The sequence below is a fragment of the Cucumis melo genome, chromosome 11, assembly GCF_025177605.1.
Source record: "Cucumis melo cultivar AY chromosome 11, USDA_Cmelo_AY_1.0, whole genome shotgun sequence".
NCBI lineage: Eukaryota > Viridiplantae > Streptophyta > Magnoliopsida > Cucurbitales > Cucurbitaceae > Cucumis > Cucumis melo.
In genome coordinates, this window is record NC_066867.1 from 2,698,675 (window position 1) to 2,714,701 (window position 16,027).

General features: G+C 31.3%; 1 long non-coding RNA gene across 1 annotated transcript; it reads right to left on the bottom strand.

Annotated features, from left to right (window-relative positions):
- Window positions 1-4,470: 4,470 nt before the first annotated feature.
- On the bottom strand, window positions 4,471-6,973 carry LOC127144042 (uncharacterized). Its single transcript, XR_007815647.1, has 3 exons — window positions 6,656-6,973; window positions 6,469-6,546; window positions 4,471-5,332 (listed from the first exon to the last, which is right to left on the bottom strand). It is a non-coding gene; the product is annotated as an uncharacterized LOC127144042 (long non-coding RNA).
- Between the last annotated feature and the right edge of the window lie 9,054 nt (window positions 6,974-16,027).

The window sequence follows — 16,027 nt, forward strand, 5'->3', positions numbered from 1 at the left end:
GTTTAATTATTATTATTTTTTTAATTTGCTACATTTGTTCTAGGAACGATAATTATACGAACGATATTGAGAAGACATTTGTGGATAAGTTCTAAGAGCTGAACACTTTATAATCTTAAAACATAGACTTTCCTTCCGAGGTTCCCAACGCAACTTAATTTCATCTCCATTCTTATAGTTTATTTTTTTGACGAAGTCTTTACCCCACTCAATAACAAATTGGTTAGAAGCGCTTTTCCTTTCTATGGTCGCTTTAAAACTTTTTTCTAAAACATCATCAAACATGGTGATTTTTGCTTTCCCATCGAGGTCTTTAAAACAATTAAGAAGAAATTGTGATTCAGATAACATTTCTTCAGGATCCAACTTTAGACCCAATCTTCTGCTTCCATCTAGTGTCTCTGTGATCGTATACTCCGATTGCTCCATTTTTTTTTCTTACTTAAACAATTTGCATACAATATGGAATCTATTCTCTCTATATATAAGGATAGTATAAAGAGAAATAATAAAGAAAATAATTTATACATTTATAAAGGATGATGTTTACATAAATTTTTTGATATACCAAATCGCATGCCATGCATCGTAATTTAATATTTCATACACATCTATAGAATATATAGTTAGTTAAAGAAAATTCTTCCAAGATCTCAAAAAATTAATGTTGGTTTATATTTGCTTTTAGAAAAATGTTAATCGAATTCAAGTAACTTTCCATGATATAATTCTTTCAACCAAAGTACATATATTCCATAACATAAACTACTTAATTATGTTAATCAAGTAATATAAAAAATATTACTTTTTTATAATTAAAACAATAATTAAAGAATAAAATAATTGAAGAGTTTTAATTTTGTACGTATGTGTATTTGCATTAAAAAAATTACGTGAATATGTATGTATATATGTATGTAGGTACGGTATGTACATATATATGAATATTTGCATTGAAACTTTGCACGAGTACAAATTTATACGAGAAAGATACCTTAATTATATTTTAAGAAAGGTTTCCAAAATAATACAAAGAATTAGATTCTTCGATGACAATTAATTAAATACATAGCATAAGCCCAATGAGTTTTATAATATTTTGGAGAATATAAAATCAATAAATTTCTTGCAAAAACATTTCCTTTAATTTCATTTTGATTTTGTCAAATTTTCCCTTTTTTTTATAGCATGTGATTTTTCATTTTATTTCATATAAATTATTTTTGTTGATTTTTTCCCTTTAATCTCGTATAAGATTTTTTCTTTCTCTGTTTTTTAAAATTAAAATGGGAAAATGTTGGAATTTAAATAGAAAATTTGTTTATCATTTATTTAGAAAACTACCTAAGAAGTCATTGGTTAAATCTATGGTGGCCAACCATCTGTACATTAATTTCATTTGAGTTCTCTTGACAATCAAAAGTTAGTTGTCTTGTGAAATTAGTCGAGGTGTGCATAAACTGGCCCAAACATTTATAGATATAAAAGGAAAAAAAATATAGATAGAGTAATATTTCATAAAAGAAAATACTAAATGAAATTCTCATATACAAAATTACAATCGCATTAGTAGCTATATTTATTTTATATACACACATAATTATCATGCTCTAATCTTCGTAATTAATAAATTCACGAACAATTCTCATTCGTGTTTTTCGATGATTCTAACAATGATTTGGTTTTTTAAGAAAAAAACACAATATGAACCCTTACATAAATAATAGTTTAAACACGTTATTTGATTTGCAATATTTTTTTTTTTAGATTCTCCTAATCAAATACATCACAGTGAACAAAAGATCTACAAAATATAACAAAATTTAATAATATCTGTTCAGTGATATTATAGTCTAATTTTGCTTTTAATGATTTAAAAATTTCACTCTTTAATTTCTTGGTCATTCTATGGTTTTTGTTGAAGCAAATAATTGAGTTTAGATTTTTTCATTTAAAAAAACATCACAAAATTATACACTGATATATTTTTATTCTTTAATTTTAAATTTATTTTTAATTTGATCTTTTGATTTTAAAAATCTTACATTATTATCTTTTAATTTCGAGATTAATTTTAATTTCATCCCTACCCATATATATTTTGAACTTTTACTTTTAGGTATTAAATTTCAATTAACGTGCTAAACATAATAATGATGAAATATTTTTCCATTAAATTCAATTGTAACAAAAAAAAAAAAAATTAATGAGACATTTAATTATACTTTAATTTTGTTAGAAAGTTAAGACAAATGATTAAACATAGAGATCAATGAAAACTCGAGATAAAAAAATGTAAAATTTTAAAACCAATCAACGAAACCAAAACTTAAACTCAAAATTTGAAAAAGAAAGTAACATTTAAAACTCAAATTTTGTTATATACATCTGAGTTTTAATTAGGGCTAACAAGAGGAATGGTAAAATATAAGGTTTACTTTGGATAAATGGAAAATTTATTTTTAAATTGACAAAATAGCAAAAACAGAAAAATCTGAAAAGAAAATTGCAATAATAATATCGTAAATGCCCCTACATAAGTGACAAACTTGAATCTTAAATATAATTTATTCAATAAACCCCAAATACCCTATAATTAAATAAAACTCCCAACTCACAATTAACACCTATCACCATCAAAGCTCCGTATAATTTCTGCAGCCATTTCATATCTTTTTCAAATCGTGCGCGTTCAGGCATTCAAACGTTCGATTGAAGCTAGTTTCTAGCTTCTTCCCCTTCAAAATCTTCATACATTTGGCACAAATCAAGAAATTTTCTTCTTGTCACTCCTCCAACCGAAGACTCACGTGTCGAACAACCCACTGCAAACCCAAAGAAGAACTATGACTGTAAAACAGAACACCCACAATGAAATTTTCCCTTTATTTGATTTTGATTTATCAAAATTTTCCCTTTATTTTATAACATGTGATTTTTCATTTTATTTCATATAAATTATTTTTTTTCGTTTTTTTCGCTTCAATTTTGTATAAGATTTTGTCTTCCTTTTTTTAAATTAGCATGGGAAAAAGTCGGAATTTGAATAGAAAATTCGTTTGTCATTTATATGAAAAACTAACTAAGAAGTCATTGATCAAATCCATGGCCAACTATTTATAAATTAATTTCATTCGAGTTTTCTTGACAATTAAATGTTGGTTGTCTCATGAGATTAGTCGAAGTGTTCATAAACTGATCCAGACATTCACGAATATAAAAAAGAAATATATATATATATATATATATATAGGCAATATCAATATTCAGGTTTCAGGCAATATCAATATTCAAATTTCACGGAATATTCTCAAATCAAATATCATAATACTCCTTCGGAGCGGTCGAAGATCCCATTCATCTAAGGGGAGAAAGTCATGGGCTCTTAAATACTTTGACTCCTGTGGTCCAGAAAGGGGAATTCTTCATCCATCCTAGTCCTTGATTCCCTTAATAGGTCCTTCTTAGTGGAAGGCCGAGGGGTCCGAAATCGGCCCAGGTAGCGGGAAGTTGATTCAGAGTCCGTGGTCCCCTGAAAAAGAAAGGCGCAAAGAATATTTCCCTAGCTCCACCGACGATGGATGGCTCCAGGGGACTCTAAAACGTGGGTTTATTGGATATTCTCTTTTCTCTTGAATGATCTCTTTCGGAATGTGGTAATAAACGACTTATATCTTTAATAAGAGCCCAGGAAGAAAAAGAAAGAGAAAACTCAGTCTAAAATACAGAAAAAAGACGTGAAAAGAATTAGTGGAATGAATGAGTTCCGGAGGTTCGGAGGTCCGTACTTTCTCAATCATTCACGAATATAATATATATATATATATATATATATAGGGAGAGAGTAATATTACATAAAAGAAAATATTAAATGAAATTCTCATATACTAATCACAGTCACATTAGTAGCTCTATTAATTTTATATATACACATAATTATCATGCTTGTCTTGGGATGATTCAAAAAATGATTTTGTTTTTTCATAAACCATAATAGTGCTTGCATTTTTGTTACTTCCCGCGTCTTAATTTAAGGGGAAAAAACACAATATCAACCCTCACATAAATAATAGTTTAGACACATTATCCAATATTTTTTTTCTTTTGATTTTTAGATTCATCACCTAATCAAATATACGAAAGCAAAAAAAAAAAAAAATATATAACAATATTTAATAATGTTTGTCAGTCATATCGATAACCTAATTTTACCTTGAATGATTTAAAAATTTTGCTCTTTAATTTCTTCATTATTCTATGGTTTTGGTTGAAGCAAATAATTGAGTTTAGATATTTTCATTTAAGAAAAAACATCACAAAATTATATACTGACATCTATTTTTATTTTTTATAAAAGTTCATAAAACATATTTTCAAACAGTTTAAATATGACATCAATAACGAAATAATAATTACAACGTTAAAATCGTATTTTATCATAAACCACAAGCAAGGCCAAAAAACCTGTACCCAATCAACCATGACAAGGTGACTAAATATATGGCCAAAGATAGCTCGCACATGACCAAGGAATCATGTGCCCAAAACTAGCTCATGCATATTTAGTACCAGCCACGATAGCAACCTCCATCCAATCTGACCATGATAGCATACTAAATACACGGCTCATAATAGCTCACACATGATCCATATCCACAAGGAAACACGCGATCGAATGGAGCTCATGCATACTTAGCACCTACCACGGTAACAACATACCGCTCCTATGTGCACATAGAGCCACCTGTCATGGGTTAAGCTAAGCACAAAGCCATATCACAATCCTCCATCTATGTCCTCACCTAGGCTTAGGTTCTCGGATCTTCGGTCACGACCTCTTTTAGTCCCGAAACCCCCTGATAATCATAGGTGACGCTACGGAAACACATTCACGTAGCCTTTAGGGTAATCACCAACATTTATGAAAATCACATATTTCAAGTTTAAAAATCAAACATGGTTGGAAACACGTTTTCAAATCATTTTCAATCCTTAGCCATCAATACATGCTTTTAGAACTCCTTCAAGTCTAGTTATAAATCAATGAATGTTTAGAAACCAGTTGTCATCTAAACCTTGTTTAATAAGTTTTGGTTCAACCACAATTCCGAAATACAAGATCTTAACCCATTCAAACACATAATTCATTAAGCAATCATATTCTAAATTTTTGTACTAGAAACCATCATACTAGATTTATAATGAAAATACATGAAAATAAGCCACTCACAATCAATTACTCGATCTCCTGGGATTTATACATGGAAATAAGCCACTCACAATCAATTACTCGATCCCCCGAGATTTTACGCTTTCCTCACTTCAATTTAGCCTAAAGCAAAGATTAAGATTTATCAATTATCTTCACAAAGAAAGACGACACAACAATCTTCAACATACTTCAAAAAGCTAAGTCAAACTATTTTATGTTTCGAAAGTCCCTAAATTCCCAATTTGCCTTCGATTAGATGAGACTTTTCACCTATAAACCCTTAGACTTGAAGTCTAAATACTTAACCCAATGAGCATCCAACTTAGTTCAAGCTCAACGGGTCTTTTATGTGTATACACTTTTATCTCCAATAATCGATGATGTTTTGGGATTTATATCCATTATATCACACAAGACCCATAACCTTTAGCACTTCCTAAGATTTAGATTGAACGATTCCCCAAGTGCGTTAATTTAGGCTAAATTTTCACTTTTGGACCCTTAAACTTCAATTTAAACTCTTAACGCCACAAGCACCCCAACTTGAGTCGTCTTTTAAAATCCATACACTCTTATATCCAATATCCATAACTTAGAAGTTTAGATCTATTTACAATCTCAACATCCATCTAACAGGACAATAACTTAGAAGCATACCCCATCTCATTTAAAACAACCTCAACCATGTTGATTAATGCCTCCAAGTTCTCGAAATCTTCAACTACTCATACAAAACAATATGGGTAAAATCAAGTTCACGATAAAACTAAATGGGTATTTAAGAATTTTAAGAGAACCTAATAAATTTATCTAAAACCTTATTGATACCTTGACGAAATTACCTTGACACACATTAACGACTTTCTAATTTTGAAACTAATACCTACAACTATTTTATGTTTCGAAGCTTATAAAAGTAATACCCCGATGAACTCCAAAGTTAAAGGAGAGTCTATTTTCAACCTTTAACCTTCAACTCTAGGAAAAATTCAATGAAATTATTCCAAAACTTTCCAAAGACTTAACAAAGCACCCATAACTTCAACGGAGAGCACTCTAACTACCTTCAAAATTCAAATTAAGCATCCGACATCATGGGCTATTCAAGAACTTAGCAAAGTAATCTAACTTCAATGAAAAATGCTTTAACGACATCAATCATCGAATCCTAGCATCCATAAACCATGATTTGCTTAATATTGGTACCAATAAATAAGGGATTCTAAAGACCGATTCAATAAGGGTTAGAATCTTACCCAAGTTATGCTAAAAACGCCCAATTTCGAGTTTTTGAATGGCTGTACAGTGGAAAAAAATTCCTCTAATAATCAAATCTAGCATCAAAGAGTAATGAGTTTTGTGAAAATCGAGTTGAAACTTAATGGGTAATTGAAAATCTTCCACAAACCCAACTAAAATACACTAAAACAAGCAAAACCTTACCTAACTCTAAGATCTAACCACCCACGAAAACTATGGTTTCAAACAGCTGTGTGTGGTCGAAAATAAATGGTGAGTTAAACCGCACAAGGAGTGGCTGTCGTTCAGTTAGATTGGTGGTGTGACGGCGGTGGATCTAGCGTTGACAAGCCACGACGCTCCAATCACTCGAGGGAGAGATGCACGACGATTGCTGGGTTGCGTCGACATGCAGCCGTCGTCCGTCGAGTTACACGCCGTGAGGGATGCGGATGGAGGCGTCGGTTAGAGGAGAAATGGTGAGCGGAAGAAGAATTGGGAGAGGAAGAGAGGTGGTCGGTCAAGAAGGGTGAGGAAGGAAAAGAAGAAGAAGAAGAAGAAGAAAGAAAGAAAAGAAAAGAAAAGAAAAGAAAATATCTTCCCCCTTTCTTAACACTAGAAAATTACTATAATGCCCTTCCACTTCAAATTTAACTTGCTTTTGCCCCTTAAACAATTCTTTTCAAAAACTAACAAATTCAACTCTTAAACCCAACTTAAATGGTTCTAAAATTTCTTTAATAGGCAAATCACCTTAAAGTGTATAAAATAAAATATTCTAAAATGTTTTTCACAATTTAGAAAATATTAAATAAATAGATAAAGTAGAAGAGAACGGAATAGGGCTTACACACCCACCATGGGTTAAGCTAGGAACGAAGTCATATCACAATCCTCCAGCCACATCCTTACCTAGGCTCAAGTTCTCGGATCTCCTGTCACGACCTCTTTCAATCTCAAAATCACCTAACAACCATAGGTGGCGCTATGGAAACACATTCACGTAACCTTTAGGTAAATCATCAACATTATTCTATAAACATTACTTGTTTAAAGTTTAAAACCAAACATAGTTAGAAACACAGTTCAAATCATTTTCGATGCTTAGCAATCAATACATCCTTTGTTAATTTATTCTTAAGCTTTATTCTTTACATATTGTTTCTTCTTTTATATATATATATATATATATATATATATATATATATATATAATCTAGTGTAAATATAAAGATATATTATAAATGTAGATATCCATAACCTACATAGGTTACAATTTTCATATAACTCTCGCATTCAATTCCATATTGTAACATTCATCCCATTGAATTCCATAATGTAACCTATACCATAATATGTCCTATAAATAGAGGAGTGTGGTGCCTTTGTAAGACACACCACAATTGAGTTCAATTGTCTTCTCTTCTTCCTTTCTTCTCTTTGTTTGTTTCATTGTTCTTTATTTCATAACACGTTATCAGCACGAAACTCTACAATTTTATTATTTGCAAAAGGTAGGTTATAATATTAGTTTGTTTTTATGGTATATGTGAATATTGCATGAAATAATCCATGTATACATCATGCATGGTTTAAATGTTTGAGAATGTAATATTTTATACCTATTGCATGTTGTAATTTTACATATTACGTTTACATGGTTATTGTTTGTTAAACAATATTTTTAGTTCATGATAAGATTATGATTTAGTTCATCTTTAATTCTTTATGATTTATGTGATTGTTTATGTTTGTTTCTTATATCAATTATTTTAAGATCTATGTATAGTTTATGGGTTCTTTATAATTTGTGTTTATAATTTAGTTGTTTACTTTCTATTAGTATAAGTTTTGTAATTGTTTTTATGATCTAAATGTTTTTATCAATTTACTTAAGTATGTTGTAAAATTAACATTTTCGGTGTGTATTGTTATTAATTTTCCATAATATGTAGATGTAATTTTTATTTGTAATTTTAATTATTGTACATTAACATGCATGTTTTAAATTATTATATATGGGTTCCATTGATTTTTGTATCATGTGCATAATATGATATTTATCTAAGTTGTCTTAGAATGCACGTTTGACATGTTTATTAAATTTCTAATATAAGTTAATTTATTTGTTCTTTGTTATAGTTTTACCATGTCAAATCTTACCAAATTAGAATTCTAACTCTTGATATCAATGGTGATAATTATTTATCATGGGTGCTTGATGCTGAAATTCATTTGGAGAAACGATTAAAGAAGGAAACACGACTTCAAGTCAAGAAAAGGCGAAAGCCATGATTTTCCTTCGACATCATCTGCATGAGGGACTAAAGATGGAATATCTTACGATAAAAGATCCCTATGAACTATGGCAAGGTTTAAAAGAAAGGTATGATCATAAAAAAAAAGTGTGATTCTTCCTAAAGCTCGATATGATTGGATGCACTTAAGGTTGCAAGATTTTAAATTAATAAGTGATTATAATTCTGCATTATTTAAAATTTGTTCAAAATTATTGTTATGTGGAGAAAAAGTTACTGATGAAGATATGTTAGAGAAAACCTTTTCAATATTTCATGTCTCGAATATGCTCATGCAGCAGCAATATCGAGAAAGAGGTTTTAAAAAGTATTTCAAACTCATATCATGTCTTCTTATGGCTGAACCAAATAATGAGTTATTAATGAAAAACTATGAATCTCGACCAACTGGAGCAACACCGTTCCTTGAAGCGAATGTTGTATTTTTAAACAATATTAATGGTCGAGATCGAGGTCGTGGTCGTAATCGTGGCCGAGGTCGTGATCGTGGTAGAGGAAGAAGTAATTATACTTTACGTGGTAATAATCATTTAGATTTCAAGAAAACTACAAATGATGATCATAGAAGGAAGACTCCACAAAATAAGAAATTTAAAAGTGGTGAAAATCAATGCTTCCGTTGTGGTATGAATGATCATTGGACTCGTACTTGTCGTACATCCAAGCACTTAGTCGACCTTTATCAAGCCTCATTGAAGGAAAAAGGGAAGAATGTGGAAATAAACTTTGCCTATCAAGATGATGTATTTGACCCTTCCAACATGACTCATTTGGATGTGCCGGACTTTTTTGAGTGTCCTGAAGAGAAAAATAATGTTAATGAATGAGTAGCAAATACTTCCTTTAATTATGATAATGTCCAAAACTAATATTTGCATTATGTTTTCTCTATTTAAAATCTACCAGTTTATTTACATTTCAAGGTTAGTTTTTTTTTTTCCTTTTTACCAAGAGACTTATTGTAATCGTTTTTTTAATGAAGAGTTATGGACATTTCTCATATTTTAGCTGACTTAAAGATGAATAATGAAGACTTATGTTTGGCAGATAGTGCAAGTACGCACACAATACTTAAAAGTAAAAAATATTTTTCTACATTGACATTGCTTGAATCAAATGTCAATACAATATCAGGTTCTACAAACTTGATTAAAGGTTTTGGTAGGGCAAACCTTATTTTGCCTAGAGGAACAAAATTCACAATTAGTAATGTTTTGTTCTCTAGTAAGTCAAAAAGAAACTTATTGAGTTTCAAAGATATACATCAAAATGGTTATCATGTTGAAACTAACAATAAAAATAATATAGAATATCTTTATATTACATTTATTGTTTCACATGAGAAGCGTATATTGGAAACATTGCCTGCCTTTTCTTCTGGATTATATTATACTCATATACGAGTAATTGAAACATTTGCCACCATGAACCCGAAGTTCATGAATTTAAATATGTTTACTGTTTGGCATGATCGATTGGGTCATCCCAGGTCAATAATGATGAGAAGAATTATTGAAAATTCTCACGAACATCCACTAAAGAACCAAAAGATTCTTCAATCCAATGAATTATCATGTAATACTTGCTCTCAAGAAAAATTAATTATTAGGCCATTACCAGCCAAAGTGGGAGTTGAGTCACCGACATTTTTAGAATGAATTCATGGTGACATATGTGAACCAATCAATCCACCAAGTGGACCATTTAGATATTTCATGGTTTTAATTGATGCATCAAGTAGATGGTCACATGTGTGTTTATTATCAAGTCGAAACCTTGCATTTGCACGTTACTTGCTCAAATAATCAAATTAAGAGCACAGTTTCCAGATTATACAATAAAAAACATTCGACTTGATAATGTTGGTGAATTTACATTCCAAGCATTTAATAATTATTGCATGTCAACTGGGATAAATATTGAACATCCTGTAGCTCATGTTCATACACAAAATGGTTTGGCAACATCATTTATCAAGCGTTTACAATTGATCGCCAGACCATTACTTATGAGAGCAAAACTTTCATTATCTATATGGGGTCATGCTATTCGGCATGCATCGTCACTTATACGCATAAGACCGACATCTTATCATAAGTATTCCCCAACACAATTAGCTTCACTAGAAGAAATTTGGCCTTTAGTGTCGGTTTAAAACCGACATCTTTGATAGTGTTATTGAAGTCCTTTAATGTCGGTTAGACTTTGATGTCGTTTTAAAACCAACATTAAAGATGCCAACAATGTCGGTTTACAACCAACATTATAGATCCCCAATAATGTCAGTTTAAAACTGACATTGAAGCCTTGTTTTTTGGTCCATTTTTACCAATTTATTTTTATTTAATTGTTACATTATTGTTCATTTTTTATAAACCAACATTGAGTCCATGTAGATAAATATTGTTTTCTCACTCCAACAAATCAATAAAATTAATATTACTTTAGAAACTATAATATTTGTATACACAAAAGGAAATCTTAATATTTTTTTATCTACAATAGTACATGAAACAAGATCCTAATACAAGACTAAATAAGAAATCCTAAATGCCTTCTTCTAAGTCTTCAACCTTCAACGATCGCCTGGCTATCTACACAATATTGCTAATGTCACTCGCTTCAACTTTCAACCTTCCCAGTCTTCAACCTTCAGACAAATGTACAACCAAATCAATACTATAAAAGAGAACATAATTAAAACTGAAACTACTTTAAAATTGTGATGGCCGAAGTACCAATGTCAACCTCTTGCACATAATGGAATATGAAGTACCAACACAACATACAATAATTTTGACAATTGAATCAGAATAGCTTGTAAAAACATTAAAGGTTTCCAACTTCCAATTATCTTACACTTATGATAATAGTGTCACCCTAAAGGTTTTAATTACCCACATTTTGATTTTAGCAGGTATTCACAGTTCATCTCTCTAAAGGATGTTACTGTTAGAGATGTGCTATAGTAGTTTCCACATTAAAAAGTAGTCAATACAACCTACAAACATGTAGTACCTATAGGATTTGTTGTCGGATAACTATCATCTGCTTCCACATATGTAAGTTTTTTCGCACTTATTCCTAGGATTGGTCTTTGCCTCTTCAACTTCATCAAGTTTTGAGCAACTCTGGATAACATGAAAAGAAAATTAAATATTTCCATAAAATGCAATTTTGTGAAGTTTAGAAGCAGAAACATTGATGTTGTAGGTTTCAAGTTTCTCACCATATGACTTAGCAAAAATCTTTCCATATTGTGCAATATCAACTATTTATTGAAAAAACGAAATACAATTCATTTTACAATTCAAATCCAGTATACAAGAATCATATAATCTATTACCAACAAGTTTAACCCCTTATCCATTGGAATGTAAAGAAGGCCAAAAACAAAGGGACTCAAATCCAAAGGAAGAATGAACACTATTAACTACAAAAACAATATTATGCCATCATATCATAATATAGTAAAAAGAGAAAGAGGAAATAATTCTGCAAGCACACCTCATGAGAATCGTTGAATCTATGCTCTTCCAAACCACTATTTAACTCAAAATTTGAAGCTACTTCGATAGATGAATCAACTTCGGCACAATCTTTCTTGGAGCAAGTACCACATCTTGAACTTTGCCATTGTTTTTCCAGCTTAAAATATCTCATCTTTTCCGCCTCATTGTTTCTTGAAGAATTAGATTTTCATTCTCTGCACTCTTATTTCAAAACCATTATCAAAAAGATATTTTTATTATGTTCAGGTTCGGCTGATATAAAATTGATGTTTTCCATATGATAGCAAAAGTTCAAAAATAGTACAATAATGAAATTATAGACTTGAAACAAGTCAAATACCTCTAAATTAAAATGATTACCTTCAGTGGAAGTGAGATTGCAGATGAAGATTTGGAATCTGTGTAATTTGTCATGGTGACCACAGTCTCTCCAAGAATATTAGATCTTGCTAACCCTATGATTGGAAATTAAGTGTAAATTAGACTCAGTGGCTATCATAATCAGTTCCCCATCTTTGCAATAAATCAATGTCAAATATGTAAAAAGCCAAATTACAAAGTACAACTATTGTTAAACAAAGGATAGTCATGGAAACAACATAGGCCTAGCAAGCGGAATAATTTCTTATAAACATGGTTTACTCATAAAGCTCAAACAATAGTACCATGGCCACAACAAGCTTGAAATTACAATCCTCAAACTCCTTAGAAACTTCATCTTGTGAAACCCAAATGGAATCTGATAAAGTCTCAGTCCACTGGCAACTTCCATTACGAATTGATGCTTTGCTTGACTTGACAATTGTCTTCCCAGTTTGCTCAAAAATTATAGATACAAATAGCTTGTCCCAACCTTTAGGCACCTATTTTCATACAAGCAACAAGAAAATCTCTATGGTGATGTGAAGAAAAAGAAATAAACACCTCCACACAAATCAAGAAAAGGATGGATAGAGCAGGATTTGAATATTGCATTAAACATCAAACAACAATAACTATCGGATAACTCACTGACCGAGTCCACTTATCAGTTATTAGTATCACCAAAATAATAACACAATTTCAAGTCTAAGTTCCAATCCAAGGCAGTAACATTTTGGAAGTATATCAAAATTTCATTAATAGCCTTAACTCTAGTTTTCGCTGGAATTGACAGGTTCATTGTGAACTTAAAAAATGTAGGGCTTTTCTTAATAGCGTGGACAAGGTTAACAAGTCTAGGCTCCACCTTGTCTAACAATTAGCTTTTACTGGAGTCAGATACATAGTAAAGGCATAGTTTCTTGACCCTAAAAACAAAGCAATCGGCATCTACAATATCGAAAATGAGAAAACATGCTTGTAAAATTAACTTCAACAAATGCCAGCAAGAGACATATATTAAATTACTGATAATCATAGCAACAAATAAGAAAGCACATGGGAAATCTCTTCTATAATCACCTATAAGTGTTTAGGGATTTCCCTTCTATTTCCTTTATTTAATGAAGTGTTCCTTCTCAGAAAAAAGAAGCATATATTGCACATGCACTCTAAGTTCCAAAGAACATATTTGATAGTAATTCCAAAAATATATTAGCAAAATGATATATAAGGAGTTAAGATAAGTAATAGTATGGTCTACATACCTTCACTTTTCTTTCATTTATCCTTGAGAGCTACATCAAGTTAGTAAGCACATTATAAAAGTGATATTACCATAATCAGACAAAACCAGTGAAAAAGTCAAGAAATCATCTATACTCAAGCTAACATCGACCAATTTCGAGGGAAACTGAAAATAAAAGATCTAAACACCTTGTCAAACTTGTTTAGCAAAGAAAATGACAATTTTAATTTGCCAAAAAATGCACAACCACCCTAAACATGAACCTCAAATTATACCACGAATTTTCAATATGTTACCACCCACTCACATACGCACACACTCCCAGTACACTGGCTCAGATAATCAGAATTATCTCCTCAAGATCATGATTCCCTTTCCACTAGCAACCAAACAGAATTATATAAATTCAAAGATCACGACATTTTAAAGGCCCCGAAAATGCTTCTTCAAACAATTATTAATATTGGAAACGGTCAACAAAACTAAACCAAATAAATACCTCGAAGATCAAGCTCCACAACAAAAGCTTTTTCATGGAGTTCATTGAATTTACGTTTGGCACCCAAGCAATATCTTTTAGAAAAATAAAACAACAGTAGAATATGAGTCGCTCGATAATATTATAAAGGAAAGTGAGGAAGGGCAAGAATATGAGGAAGGAAATGTTGAAAGATCGGATTGTGAGACTTCTATGGATGTAAAAGTTTGTTTAAATCATAAATTATACTTGGAAGAGTTGTGAGCTTTTTGCAATCTTTAATGGTCAGATCTTTGAGGCTGGTAAGATATCTAATCGTTGAAGATAGCTTTGTTATAAAACTACTATAAAACCACAAATCTTCTATACTAGACTTCATTTCTTCATTGAAATTAATAAAACTCAAGTATTGATAAAAATACCTTAAATGCTCAATTTCCAATGTAGCTTTGTGGCAATTTGAGTTGAATAAGATTCTTCATCGAGTAGTTTGAACGAAACAATGAAAAAAAAACTCAGACCAACTCATCCACCTTAAACTATTAGGTAGAAAATCAAGAGTACTAATTTTTGAAGATCTGACATTCTTAACTTGAAGTACAACCGAGTTCTTTACTTTTCTAAAAACATTTGAATCAATGCTAACTTTGTCAGTTTAGGAAATTCTAACTTTATGGCTTTAACTGCTCTTGCTTCCTTTAAATGATACAGAAACAAACATTTCAATCAAAATACAGGCATATACATAACTGCGGGAGGTTCTATATCAATTCAATCAAGAATGAGAAGTTTCACACAAATAAATAAAATTAGAAATTAGAAGTTTCACACAAACCGGAGACCGGGAGACCTACGTGTTGAACACCCCACTGCAAACCCAAGAAGAACCCACGACTAAAATAGAACACATACGACTAAAACTCACCAGAAAATCACTCTACTCTACTGCCAAACCATTCAAACCTCGAAGCCAAACAAACGCTGGAAGGGTTCGCTTAGAATATCGTCAAACCCACGCCAACGTCAAATGTCGGTGCTCTCTCTCTTCATGTTGGAACGCTGATAAAACGCCGAAAAGGTGTTAAAACACACCGAAAAAGCTCGCTCGATCCCGCCGCTTAGCTGATGTCAATACTTCGACGTCTTTATCTCCGTCAACTACCTCAGGTAACGTTAATACTCCATCCACCAGTGGCGACAATGCTCACGAATTGTAGGGAAAAACTCTTACTCTCTCTCTTTCGTGACTGTTGGTTGCACAACCCTCATATATGAAGCCCTAAAGACACAAATGAAGAGAGAAAAAAAAATAATCATTATCTTTAATGTCAGTTTTAGAAAAGCGATTCTTTAATGTCGGTTTTAAATCGACAATAGTCCTTTCTCTTTTATGTCGATTTAAAACTGAAATTAAACATCTGTATTTTAAAAAGCGACATTAAAGATCCGTTCTCATTTTTTTCAACTGACATTAAAGGTCATATTTCTTCTAGTGCTTATGGCCAGGAACCAAATATTTCTCATTTGCGAATTTTTTGTTGTGCAGTATATGTTCCAATTTTTCCACCACAACGTACTAAAATGGGACCTCAAAGAAGGTTAGGAATATATGTCAGATTTGAATCCCCATCAATTATTAGATCTTGAACCCTTGACGGGG